Here is a 13,479-nt window from a genome sequence, read left to right on the forward strand (position 1 = left end):
GTTTAAAAAAAACACACAAACCCCCCCCCCAAATCTGTCTCCTGGTTGAAATATAGTTTAAAAGGTTTTTTAAAATATATATATATATTTAAATTATTTCCTCCCCACCTGAGGCTCGAACCCGCGGCCACACAGACGGAGCAGCGAAGCAGCCGGCGCCGCCGCCGCCGCCAGGGCTGCTGCTACTGCTCCCGAGGTCTGGCTTGAAACTAACCAGCGCAGAAGAAAGGAGGAGGAGATGAAAGAGAGGAAGAGCCAGAATGAGAAAGGGAGGGAGGGAGGGGGCGGGGCGGCGGCGGCGCCGGGCGAAAGTTATAATGTATCAACGTTCCAAACGGGGGCGGAGCCTCTCTCCCCTCCCCATTCATTCTTTTCTCCTGCTCTCTCCCCCCCAGCCAATCCCAGCCCTCCGAACGCCAGACGCCACCGCGGCGGGCCAATGGCGGCCGGCGGGCGGCTCTCCCCCACGTGGAAAGGGAGACCGGATGCTCCGCGCCATCAAGCCATAGGGGGAGGGGCCAAGATGGAGTTTTTCTTTACCCCCCCTTCTCCGCCCACACGCCTTTTTTTTTGGAGGGGGAGGGGTAAGAGCCGGCCCCCGTATTTCCTCCCCCCGCCCCGGTCTTTTTTTTTTAAAGGGCCATTCATAATATATTCCTACAACAAAGAACGTTACAGTATTAAAGAATGAGACGTGTGTGAGATCGATTGTACTGTGTGTGTGTGTATTTATATATATATAAATAGATATAGATATAAAAATTGAAATATATATATATATACATAAATATATAGATATATACACACACATAAATATATATGTATTTAGATATATATGTATATATCTATATATATATATATATATATATACACATATATATGAATTTATAGATAGATTATGTTGTTGTTGTTGTTGTTTAGTCGTTTAGTCCGGCTTTTTATAGCGAAATTCAAGCTTAAACTGAAGAAAGTAGGAAAAACCACTGGGCTGGTAAGATACAATCGAAATCGAATCCCTTATGAATAGATAGATTATATAGAAGCCCAAATGGGGAGGATGTTAATTGCAAGGAGACTGGAGGGTTGGTCTTTTTTGTCCTAATTAATGTTTTTTTTTTTTTAAAAAAGAAAAATAGTGGGTTTTTCTTTTTTTTTAAAGGGAAGGTTTGGAGCCCTGAGACAAAAGAGCATAAATGTAATAAGTGATGATGATAAATTAATAATAACAAAAAGTCATGATAATAACATACAATTTACAATAGCAATATTGTATCAAGTTTTTAAAGATTTTGGATAGCTTTTCTTGTGTACGACCAGGCCAATACATATTACTATGTTATTATCAGTTTGTTTGTTACTGTTATTAACAATACTGCTTGTACATCGCTAATTGGACCAAATTGGGACGCGGGTGGCGCTATGGGTTAAACCACAGAGCCTAGGACTTGCCGATCAGAAGGTCGGCGGTTCAAATCCCCGCAATGACGGGGTGAGCTCCCGTTGCTCGGTCCCTGCTCCTGCCCACCTAGCAGGTCGAAAGCACGCCAGTACAAGTAGATAAATAGGTACCACTCCGGCGGGAAGGTAAACGGTGTTTCCGTGCGCTGCTCTGGTTCGCCAGAAGCGGCTTAGTCCTGCTGGCCACATGACCCGGAAGCTGTACGCAGGCTCCCTCGGCCAGTAAAGCGAGATGAGCGCCGCAACCCCAGAGTCGGCCACGACTGGACCTAATGGTCAGGGGTCCCTTTACCTTTACCTAAGAGGCAAGGGGCGCACCTGGGCGTGCTGGAGATACCTTTACCTTTAATTGGATCAAGAGCCCCGCACAGAGGTGAACGAGGTATCAAAAGACAAAACGGTATCTATATCAAAAAGCACAAACTCAAATCACTTAAAATTATGAACCAAGTACAGAGGTTCCTCGGGTTACATACGCTTCAGGTTACATACGCTTCAGGTTACAGACTCCGCTAACCCAGAAATAGTACCTCGGGTTAAGAACTTTGCTTCAGGATGAGAACAGAAATTGTGCTCTGGCGGTGTGGCGGCAGCAGGAGGCCCCATTAGCTAAAGTGGTGCTTCAGCTTAAGAACAGTTTCAGGTTAAGAACGGACCTCCGGAACGAATTAAGTACTTAACCCGAGGTACCACTGTACGTCTGACTATTATTATTATTATTATTATTATTATTATTATTATTATTATTATATACCACCCGACATCTGTAAATCTCAGGGAAGCTTGCAACATAAAATAGGACTCACTCCGCAGGGATGTATGAAAGCAAAATGCTACAAAGTTAATCCTATAGGCATGGTCACTACGGAATGGCCCCAACTGAACTGGTCAGCTGGTCAGGGTGTGATTTCATTTGAATGAGAGTGACTTTCCAGCACTGTCATGGAAAAAACCCCAGCCGGGACTAGGTACTCAAAAACTGGAAATATAATTCTCCTTTATTTATTTCTTGTAAACAGGCATTATTTATTGTCTTGGTTAATGAAGACGGTGATAATTTAAATTATGAGAGTTGTTTTAAAGTGCTTATTATTATTATTATTATTATTATTATTATTATTAAGGAATGCCTTCCCTGTCCCATTCATTTGGGGGAAGAGAAAATTTGAGTTTTCATAGGGTAGCTTGGAATTTTTCACATGCCTTCCGCATTTGAGCAAGGGGTATTTATAATTAGGTTTTTTTCAGGAGACACCTGGCGAGGAAAACTCAAAACTGACTCCCCTCCTTTTCATGTCTTCCCATTTCTGTCTATCCAGACTGATAGAGCCTTGCAAAATATTTCCTTGCTCACTGACCCACCCACCCCAAACTCCCCTATCAAGGTCTTGCCCCTGAGACCTGTCCTGAATGAGTATTCGCTGATTAATAGTGCCTCTGAGCATGCGCAGAGTTTGTTCTGCTAAACCTCTCTTGCAAATACACAGAAGTCCAGAAAGGGAAAACCGGCTTCCTGGTTGTATCCAGACAAACCCAATCTCTACTCGTTATTAAGTAATCCCAAAATTACTATATATGGATCGATGCATTCTCAATGCAGATAATTTATTATTATTATTATTATTATTATTATTATTATTATTATTATTATTATTTTACTGCAGATTGGGTGACGAGGATTGAGTACGGCGATAGATTTTGGGTCTGGGATGAAACATCTGGGTTATAATAGATGCCTGACTTGCAATCCTGCGTCTATTTACTCAGAATTAAGTCCCAGCGGTGATTATTCCCAAGTGCTTTACCAAAGGAGAGGTGTAGGTGGGCCTGAAAAAAACCCTGCCCATAATTTAAACTGTAAATTAGCTTAGTGGTTAGGGCTAACAGCTAGGGAAAATCACTCTGTACGTCCTCAGAGGCACTCTTGACCAGCCAGCACGCCGCTGCAGGGGACTGGTTGATGGAGCTGGGTGAGAATTGTTGGTAGACCTGGGTAATATTTTGTTTGTGGGTTTGGGGTGTTTTATCACCAGTGTGTTAAAAGGGCGCGGGTGGCGCTGTGGGTTAAACTACAGAGCCTAGGACTTGCCGATCAGAAGGTCGGCAGTTCGAATCGCCGCAACAATGGGGTGAGCTCCCGTTGCTCGGTCCCTGCTCCTGCCAACCTAGCAGTTCGAAAGCACCTCAAAGTGCAAGTAGATCAATAGGTACCGCTCCGGCGGGAAGGTAAACGGCGTTTCCGTGCGCTGCTCTGGTTCGCCAGAAGCGGCTTAGTCCTGCTGGCCACATGACCCGGAAGCTGTACGCCGGCTCCCTCGGCCAGTAAAGTGAGATGAGCGCCGCAACCCCAGAGTCGGCCACAAATGGACCTAATGGTCAGGGGTCCCTTTACCTTTACCTTATCACCAGTGTGTTGATAAAGCAATCAAATCGATCTAGTAGCTGTGCGGTTGCTGAGCTGAGATCCCCAAATGAGGTCAACGCGGGGGTTCCTTTGCTGGGACTAAATGGTCTAGAGAACAGGCAAGCTTGGAGGTTTCACAGGGCTCTTTGCCGCCAGCGCTCGGTTAATACCTGCAAGCTTGCACCTCTGCTTCGCCAAACCAGGCTGCTCTGCATCAAGAAATACTTCCTCATCTTAACTTTCCTGTTCAGGGGCAGAAGAGGTGCTTTAAATAAATCAAAACTCTTTCTGTTGTTGTTGTTTAGTCGTTTAGTGGTGTCCGCCTCTTCGTGACCCCCTGGACCAGAGCACGCCAGGCCCTCCTGTCTTCCACTGCCTCCCGCAGTTTGGTCAACCTCATGCTGGCAGCTTGGAGAACACTGTCCCACCATCTCATCCTCTGTCGTCCCCTTCTCCTTGCGCCCTCCATCTTTCCCAACATCAGGGTCTTTTCCAGGGAGTCTTCTCTTCTCATGAGGTGGCCAAAGTCTTGGAGCCTCAGCTTCAGGATCTGTCCTTCCAGTGAGCACTCAGGGCTGATTTCCTTCCGAATGGAGAGGTTTGATCTTCTTGCAGTCCATGGGACTCTCAAGAGTCTCCTCCAGCACCAGAATTCAAAAGCATCCATTCTTCGGCAATCAGCCTTCTTGATGGTCCAGCTTTCACTTCCATACATCACTGCTGGGAAAACCAGAGCTTTAACTATACGGACCTTTGTTGGCAAGGTGATGCCTCTGCTTTTTAAGATCCTGTCCAGGTTTGTCATTGCTTTTCTCCCAAGGAGCAGGCGTCTTTTAATTTCGTGGCTGCTGTCACCATCTGCAGTGATCATGGAGCCCAAGAATGTAAAATCTCTCACTGCCTCCATTTCTCCCCCTTCTTTTTGCCAGGAGGTGATGGGACCAGTGGCCATGATCTTACAAATCAAAACTCTAGTCCTCTTTAAAAGCTGATTTTAAAGCTGATTTAAATAGGAAGGTACTGATGCTGTTGGTCACTGAAGCTCAATACTGCCAACATGGATGAGCAGACATGGTGATGGTCTTTGTAGCCCTACCTGGGGATTAACCTTCTGCATGCAAAGCAGCAGCTCTGAGCTATTGTTGTCGTTTAGTCGTTCAGTCGTGTCCACCTCTTCGTGACCCCTGGACCAGAGCACGCCAGGCACTCCTGTCTTCCACTGCCTCCCGCAGTTGGGTCAAACTCATGCTGGTCTCTTCGAGAACACTGTCCCACCATCTCGTCCTCTGTCGTCCCCTTCTCCTTGCGCCCTCCATCTTTCCCAACATCAGGGTCTTTTCCAGGGAGTCTTCTCTTCTCATGAGGTGGCCAAAGTCTTGGAGCCTCAGCTTCAGGATCTGTCCTTCCAGTGAGCACTCAGGGCTGATTTCCTTCAGAACGGAGAGGTTTGATCTTCCTGCAGTCCATGGGACTCTCAAGAGTCTCCTCCAGCACCAGAATTCAAAAGCATCCATTCTTCGGCCATCAGCCTTCTTTATGGTCCAGCTCTCACTTCCATACATCACTACTGGGAAAACCATGGCTTTAACTATACGGACCTTTGTTGGCAAGGTGATGTCTCTGCTTTTTAAGATGCTGTCTAGGTTTGTCTGGGGCTGATGGGGACATAGGAAACTGCCTTTTACTGTGTCAGACCACTGGCCCAACCATTTCAGGTTTGTCCAGCCCACCTCTGGGAAAGGAATGTGGCTTTTCTGCAGTGCAAGGACATTTTCTTCACAGCTTCCTGGATTAAGGGTCTAAGAGCCCTGGCTGAAGAGAGGCAGAATTTGCTGAAAGGGATTTCGGAAGAGTTGAGAGGGGAAAAGGGCCTTGGATTGGAGGACAAAGTCAGAGAATGGGGCTAAGCACAAAAAACAGCGTCCTACCACTTTAAACAGGGCTTCTCCCAGAGAATCCTGGGTAATGTAGTTTGCTAGGGCTGCTCAGGGCCCTTAGGACAGCCTTTCTCAACCTGTGGGTCCCCAGATGTTGTTGGACTACAACTCCCATCACCCCTAGCTAGCAAGGCCAGAACTCAGGGATGATGGGAGTTGTAGTCCTGGGGACCCACAGGTTGAGAACCGCTGCCTTAGGAGACCCTCTGGTCCTCTCAAAGAGTCACGGTTCCCAGAATTCCCTGGGTAACGGGATGAACTGTCAATCAACGCTGAGAACAGCAGCTCCGGAAGGAAACAGGGATGTCTCCTAACAGCTCCCAGCATCCTTAACAAACTACACTTCCCAGAATCCTTTGCAGGGGGGACCATGGCTATATTTACACCATACGATACCACTTTAAATAGTCAAGAATTTTGGGAGATGCAGTTCCTTAAGGGCACTGAGAGGTTGTTGGGTTTTTTGGGGGGGCGTATTCTCCCTCCCAGAGCTACGATTCCCAGAATTCCCAGGGAAGAAGGGGCTGGTCGTTAAACCACTGTGGGAACTGGGAGGGTGTGTGTGTGTGTGTGTGTGTGTGTGTGTGTGTGTGTGTGTCCAAACTCTCATCCTAAGCCAGGCTTCCTCAACCTCGGCCCTCCAGATGTTTTGAGACTACAATTCCCATCATCCCTGACCACTGGTCTTGCTAGCTAGGGATCATGGGAGTTGTAGGCCAAAAACATCTGCAAGGCTGAGGTTGAGGAAGTCTGCCCTAAGCAAACTACAGCTCCCATAATTACCGTATTTTTTGCTCTATAAGACTCACTTTTTCCCTCCTAAAAAGTATGGGGAAATGTGTGTGCGTCTTATGGAGTGAATGCAGGCTGCGCAGCTATCCCAGAAGCCAGAACAGCAAGAGGGATTGCTGCTTTTGCTGCGCAGCGATCCTTCTTGTTGTTCTCGCTTCTGAAATTCAGAATATTTTTTTTCTTGTTTTCCTCCTCCAAAAACTATGTGCATCTTATAGAGCAAAAAATACGGTATTTGTGGGGACTGTTTAAAATGTTGTGATAACCACTTTAAACGCTGAGTGCAGATGGGCCCCGGGGGTCTTAGATAAAACGGCAGCCCCCCCTCCAGCTCTGCAGATGCCCAGGATAACGTAAGAAAACTGAAACAAAACAGAACAAAAATTCCTTCCAGTAGCACCTTAAAGGTAAAGGTAAAGGGACCCCTGACCGTTAGGTCCAGTCATGGCCGACTCTGGGGTTGCAGCGCTCATCTCGCTTTACTGGCCGAGGGAGCCGGTGTACAGCTTCCGGGTCATGTGGCCAGCAGGACTAAGCCGCTTCTGGCGAACCAGAGCAGTGCACGGAAACGCCGTTTACCTTCCCGCCGGAGCGGTACCTATTGATCTACTTGCACTTGGACGTGCTTTCGAACTGCTAGGTTGGCAGGAGCAACGGGAGCTCACTCGGTCGTGGGGATTCGAACCGCTGACCTTCTGATCAGCAAGCCCTAGGCTCAGTGGTTTAACCCACAGCGCCACCCGCGTCTAAGTAGCACCTTAGAGACCAACTGTTATTAGCGTGAGCTTTCGTGCGCATGCATACTTCTTAAGTAAACTGAGTTGGAGTGATCTAGAGACAAGCCGAACAATTTTACCAGCAGGGGGAATATTATTCTCTGGGAAAGGTGGGTTTTGGTGGGAGAGGATAACGCAAGCTGCAAGATGACGAGGAACCCTACGAAGCCGTGTCATCTATAATCTGACACCCACAGGTTTAAAATCTGGGGTCCTTTGAGGTCATGACGCACAGCGGTGGAGAGATCTTGGGGTTTTTATTCCCAACGCCTCCTTCTCCTTCTTTTCGGGAAGCTTATGAAGCTGCTGAAGGGTGGCCTGATCCTGTCTGTGCTGAGCAAAGCCCCTTTGGGTCCTGAGCGTGCTTCTTCGGGCAAGGACATTATTCTGCTCTGTTGTCTTATTGTCAGCCAAAACGGAACAGGGATCTGGAGCGGCTCTGGATTGAGCCAGCAAAACAAGGGCACCCCCTGGTGGAGAAAGGGGAGATTTAAAAGCCCCAGGAACAATAGGTGCATTTGGGGGGGGGTGTTAAGGCATATTTGGGGGTGGGGTGGGGAGACACGAGGGCTGGCCGGGCCAAAGGGCTGAAATCCCCTCCTCAGTGGTGAACCTCCTTGGGCGATGACAGAATTTTTTTTTTAAAGGGGGGGCTGTATGTCAGCTTAAGAGAGTTTCGTAAGCAAAATGGTACATCTTTGATGCAGTTTTTTTAAAATAATAATGTCCCCCCCTCTTTTGACCTGTTTTTCAGAGGGAGGTAGATTTTTTTAAAGATCCAAAATACCCAAGTCATATATCTGATTCCTACTCATGGGTTTAAATTGACGGGCATGGCTGGTTTAAGTCCTTTAATTTCAACGGGCCTAACTCTGCTTAAACCTAACTCTGGTTAAACCACAGAGCCTAGGACTTGCTGATCAGAAGGTCGGCGGTTCGAATCCCCGCAATGACGGGGTGAGCTCCCATTGCTCGGTCCCTGCTCCTGCCAGCCTAGCAGTTCGAAAGCACGTCAAAGTGCAAGTAGATCAATAGGTACCACTCCGGCGGGAAGGTAAATAGTGTTTCCGTGCGCTGCTCTGGTTCGCCAGAAGCGGCTTAGTCCTGCTGGCCACATGACCTGGAAGCTGTACGCTGGCTCCCTCGGCTAGTAAAGCGAGATGAGCGCCGCAACCCCAGAGTCGGCCACGACTGGACCTAATGGTCAGGGGTCCCTTTACCTTTACCTTTACCTCTGTGTATTGGGGTTTAACACGTAGCAAGTGCCCTTTCAGGAAGAGGCTTGCAAGGGGTTTGGGAGCAAGAGGTCCTCACCTACCCAAATAAATCTATGCCTGAATATGTCACAGGGACTCTGCTTTCTTCAGTCCAAAGCGGGCTCAGCCGGGCAAAAGGAAGAGGAGCATGTGCAGAGTGCCGTTTGCTGCTGAGGAAAGGTGGTGCGGAGAGATTCCAAAACAAAGGCCCTTGCACTGTGCATTTTAAGCACCCGACCCCCCCTTACAAAGAATTCCGGGAACTGCAGTTTGCTCCGCCACTGAGCCTCAATCCCCAGCACCCGGGAACTACAGTTCCCACGATTCTTTGTGTGGCGCTGAATGTGCTTTAAATGTGGGGTGCAGATCTGCAAGGCAGGCCAGAAAGAGAGAGATCCTTATTCGGCAAAATAAAGGGAAGCAAGAGAATTATGGGATGTACACTGCCACCGCTGGAAGGCGTGGAAAGAGTTAAGCGGAAAACACAGGAGCCGGGAAATGCCACCCCTCTCCCCATGGGAGAGTGCTTTTTTACGCCCGGTCCTACCTCTCAGGAACAGAAGGCTACCGGGTGAGGAAAACCTCCTAGCCATTCTAGAGACCCTCCCTTTGCCCCCAACTTTGGCCCAGTAAGCCTGAGGTCCTAGCAGACTGCGAGTGCCACACTCAGCATACTTGGAAGATTGGCACCTCTTTGGCCTAAGAGCAAGCTTCTGGGTCACACGGGGCTCTTTGTCCTTCTCTGATGAGGAGTCCCCAGCCACCCGGAAGCTTGCGACGCCTGGCAAAAGGGGGCCGTGCCAGCCCCAGCTTTGCCAGCAGCGTGAACGACCTTCCACGAAACGCAAGAGCGCCGTCGCGGCTCTCGCCCCCCTACACTCGAGGTGTGCCGGGTCCGAAAGCGGCGAGGCAGGAGGGTGCCCCGTGCCATACTCCTCGGAGGGGGGAAAGAAAATAAAATGAACCCGATTGCCCGAATGACACATTCTTGGCTCGCCCACTCGCCTCCTTTCTTAACCAAAGGCGCAGGGAAAGATTTTTGCGATACTTCCCACCTCCAGAAGTCCTCAGAGCGAAGAGATCCCAGCCTCCAGCCTCTTCTCTTTCTCCCACGGAGGTTATTAGATAAGGGTTATTTCAGCAGGGAAAGGAAACCTGGTGCCTCAGTGGAACAGGTGTGTGAAATGGGCGCAACAGGCTCGAGAAAGAGGCAGTCGCAATGGTTGCCTGGAACAACGGAGAGCCATTGCGGTGTGGTGGCTAGGCTGGGAGAGACCAGGGTTCGAATCCTCGCTCAGCCACGGAGTTGAGGGGCTTGGAGTGGGGCAGCCATTGCCTCTCAGCCTGACCCACCTCACAGAGATCAAATGAGCTCTAGGACCTGGGAGAGAGACCCTCAACCAGCCATTAAATTCACTGGGTCACCTTGGTGGCTCGCCACTGCCTCTTGGCCCTCAGCTACCTCGCAGGGTTGTTTTGGGGGATTAAATGAGGAGGGGAAGAACTAGGTGCTCTACCTTGAGAAGAAGGTAAAGGGACCCCTGACCATTAGGTCCAGTCGTGGCCGACTCTGGGGTTGCGGCGCTCATCTTGCTTTACTGGCCGAGGGAGCCGGCGTACAGCTTCTGGGTCATGGCCAGCAGGACTAAGCCGCTTCTGGAGAACCAGAGCAGCGCACGGAAACGCCGTTTACCTTCCCGCCAGAGTGGTACCTATTTATCTACTTGTGCTTTGACGTGCTTTCGAAATGCTAGGTTGGCAGGAGCAGGGACTGAGCAACGGGAGTTCACCACGGCGCGGGGATTCGAACCGCCGACCTTCTGATCGGCAAGTCCTAGGCTCTGTGGTTTAACCCACAGCGCTACCCGCGTCACCTTGAGAAAGGTGCTGTATAAATGCAATGAATAAAAATAAGAAATAAAGTCTGGAAAAACACACACACACACACAGGGCCAAGGCTATTCACACTACTATCCAAACACAGGCCTAGTAATACGCACAGACTGCATTTGGCGAGGGAGCAAACAATGGTGGTTCTCATGCGGCTGGGGTTCAAAGTGCAGGGTGCTTAGGTCAGCCAGGTGGGGGCTGAGCCCCCGCCCCTTTCCAGAACCGAAATTAAGGTGCTGCCAGACTCCCTGCGGGTTCCCAGCCTCCCCACTGTGACATATGAACCCAGGAACCCCTCCTGGAAGGGGCGCCCTAGAGGCATAAGTCTTGTGTCCTTGGAGGCTAAAGTAGCCCCCCCCATCGGGTTATGGAAATGCGGGGTGGGAAGAGGAAGAGGGCGGGGGGAACGGGAGACCAGATGAATGGGCAGCGTTAACAATGTGAGCGGGTGGGAGACGCACGGAGAGGAATATCTACGTGGGCAGAATACATTTCAGGGTGTGGGTCTTCTGTATGGTTTGCTCCTCCGCCTCCCCAGTTTTTGGCAAAGCAAAAATCCGCCCCCCCCCTCAAACCCCACAGCTGAATCGAGCAATGTCTTGAAAAATAAACCAGTTAGATTACGGACTAGAGTTTCCAAATCTTAATTTTTTTCCCCAAAAGTGGTTTTCTTTCCCTTCGCTTTTCATGGATTTAAGGCACAAATTTGCCTTCCGTTTCCGCAGATGGACAGAGAAGTCCATGGCAAGACAAGAGGAGAGAGGCGGTGTTATAACAAACCACCCTCCCCCCCCCAAAAATGAAGAAAACACCCACCCACACAAGCCCGAAAATTGTTTAAATAATTTTGCAGTTTTGAAGCTTCCCGAGAAACACCCGTGTGTGTGTGTGAATTAAGGCTCTAGCCCTCAAGGAATGGAGCTTAGGCTGGGCTGTGTTGGGAAAGCTAAAGAGCACACAAGTCTCTCTTTTTCGGCACCCCCGACAGAAACATCAGACCAGGACGATTATTATTTTTTCTCGCCGCCCCCCCTCCAATAAAATCTCAAATGGTTTTGGTCTCTCGTGACCACAGGGCTCTCTGCGTCTGCATTTAAACAGGAGAAATGGATGCTGAACATATATATTTTCTAGTGGTGTGTATTGGGGGAGGTTAATCTTGTTTGGGCGGAGGGGGCCACCCGCACCCCACCCCGGAATTTGGCTGAGTCTCTTATCCGCAAGAACAGAAGATTATTCTTGAGGAGTCCTTGGCTCTCGCCTCTCTCTAACACGGCAAGGGCGGGTAGGAGGGGGGGGACTCGGATGTAAAAGAAAGGAGCTTTTGATGAATGGTGTGAGTCTCCCCCCCCGGCCTCCGCAAGAGCCCCCTCTCCAAAAAAATATCAGGGTATCCTTCGGAGAGCCTTTCCAATAACCCGGTGAAATTTCTTTATAAAGGGGGGAGCAGAGAGAGAGAGAGAGAAAGAAAATGTAAAGATCCATTGGCTGCTAGTTCGTGGGACTCCAGGAGGCCCGATCTGAGGCGCTTTCCCCCGCTTACTCGGGAGTAAGCTCCAGGGCGGCGCGCGCTTTGCAAGCTTACTCAGTGAAGCAAGTCTCATAGGTTACGTGTGTGTGTGTGTGTGAATTGACCCTCTCTCTGTGCGCTTGTAAGGCAGACGTGTGTGTGTGTGTGTGTGTGTGTGAGAGAGAGAGAGAGAGAGACCCGTGTGTGCACGACACAGACGTGCGTTCGTGTACAATAGACCCGTATGAATCTGTTCCGATAGACCAGTGCGTGCGTAAAAACGCACAGCCGCAGTGGCAATTGAAACTCGAACGCTTGACGGATTTTTCATGGTGGAAAGACTGGTTTTGATTTCTACCTGCCTGCCCCCACCCCCCCTACCCCTTCTCCTCACAGAAGCCCCAGCGACGACATGGAAAATGTCAAAGGGATCTTCTGAAATGTGATCCACGAAAGCAGGCTTGAGCGAGGCCAGGCGTCTCCCTGGGAACTCTTTTGTCTAGCCAGTTTGGAGAGGAGCCCCTTTGAGCGCATTTCCCGTCGAGATGAGGGGTGGGAATGGGTGGGGGAAGGAACTACCGAAGTGGCGCAGGATTTGACCCCGGAGGAGCAAGAGCCAGGCACGGACGGACCCCCACCGCCCGGGTGTGGGGAAAAGGATCTCCTTACAAGAGAACCCAAACCGCGTCGGGTCATAAAGGGACTCACCAAAATCCGCCAGGAGACGCCGCCTTCTCCTCCGAATCGCTCCCGAAAACGAAATAAAAAACCCTTTCAGGAAATTTCTCCCCAAAGCGGAAAATTGTATCCTTTGTCTCCAGACGGGTTGGCAGGTCCTCACGTGGCGGGGAAACCCTTCGGGAGAAAAAAGATCCTTTCTTGAGGATGTGGCAAGGGGGAAAGGAAAAAAAAGCACAAGGTGAATCTCGCCCCTTCCCTACAAAGAGGGAGGAAAAATATGTATGTAATCCTTCTCCAGAGGCGTCGTCCGTTTTGCCTGTGGTGCTCAGCCGAGGCTCTCGCTCCTTCCAGCCAGCAGCGCTGCGGTTTTGCGTGGTTTCTTTTTTTTTTATTAAATGAAATGTTCGGGAGGTGCGCGAAAAGTTTTTATCCCACACAGAACCCAAGGGCTGACAGTCACATTATGCTGGGTGGGGCTTGGGAGAGGGAGGAGGGAGGGAGGAGGAGGGAAAGAATGAGAGGGAAAAAGAGCCCTGCTGAGCATTGCAGACTCAGCAAAGGGATTTGCACACTGATGCTGACGCAACACTGAACATAGACGGCCGCTTGCCAGACTTCGGCTGCCACTCTCCCTCCCTCCCTCCCTCTCTCTTTCTGGGCCAGTTGCCCATGGCGGCCGCTCCAGGCTTCCCACTCAGCGTCCTGCCACAGGCCCCCAAACCAGGCAACCTTACGAGTTGCAAGGGACCCTCAAAGGTCATCCAGCCCAACCCCG

General features: G+C 49.9%; 1 protein-coding gene across 2 annotated transcripts in view; it reads right to left on the minus strand.

Moving 5' to 3' along the window:
• MIDN (midnolin) overlaps positions 1–13,160 on the minus strand; it is a 44,960-nt gene extending 31,800 nt beyond the window's left edge. The window contains exon 1 of one of the 2 annotated variants that reach the window (XM_053372781.1): positions 12,732–13,160. The gene's annotated coding sequence lies outside the window, so the exon portion shown is untranslated. Of the gene's footprint in view, positions 1–108; positions 232–12,731 lie in introns of those variants that run through there. The other variant, XM_053372780.1, reaches the window with a different exon arrangement.
• Positions 13,161–13,479: the final 319 nt, after the last annotated feature.

This window comes from Podarcis raffonei, chromosome 18 (genome assembly GCF_027172205.1).
Source record: "Podarcis raffonei isolate rPodRaf1 chromosome 18, rPodRaf1.pri, whole genome shotgun sequence".
Taxonomy (NCBI): Eukaryota; Metazoa; Chordata; class Lepidosauria; order Squamata; family Lacertidae; genus Podarcis; species Podarcis raffonei.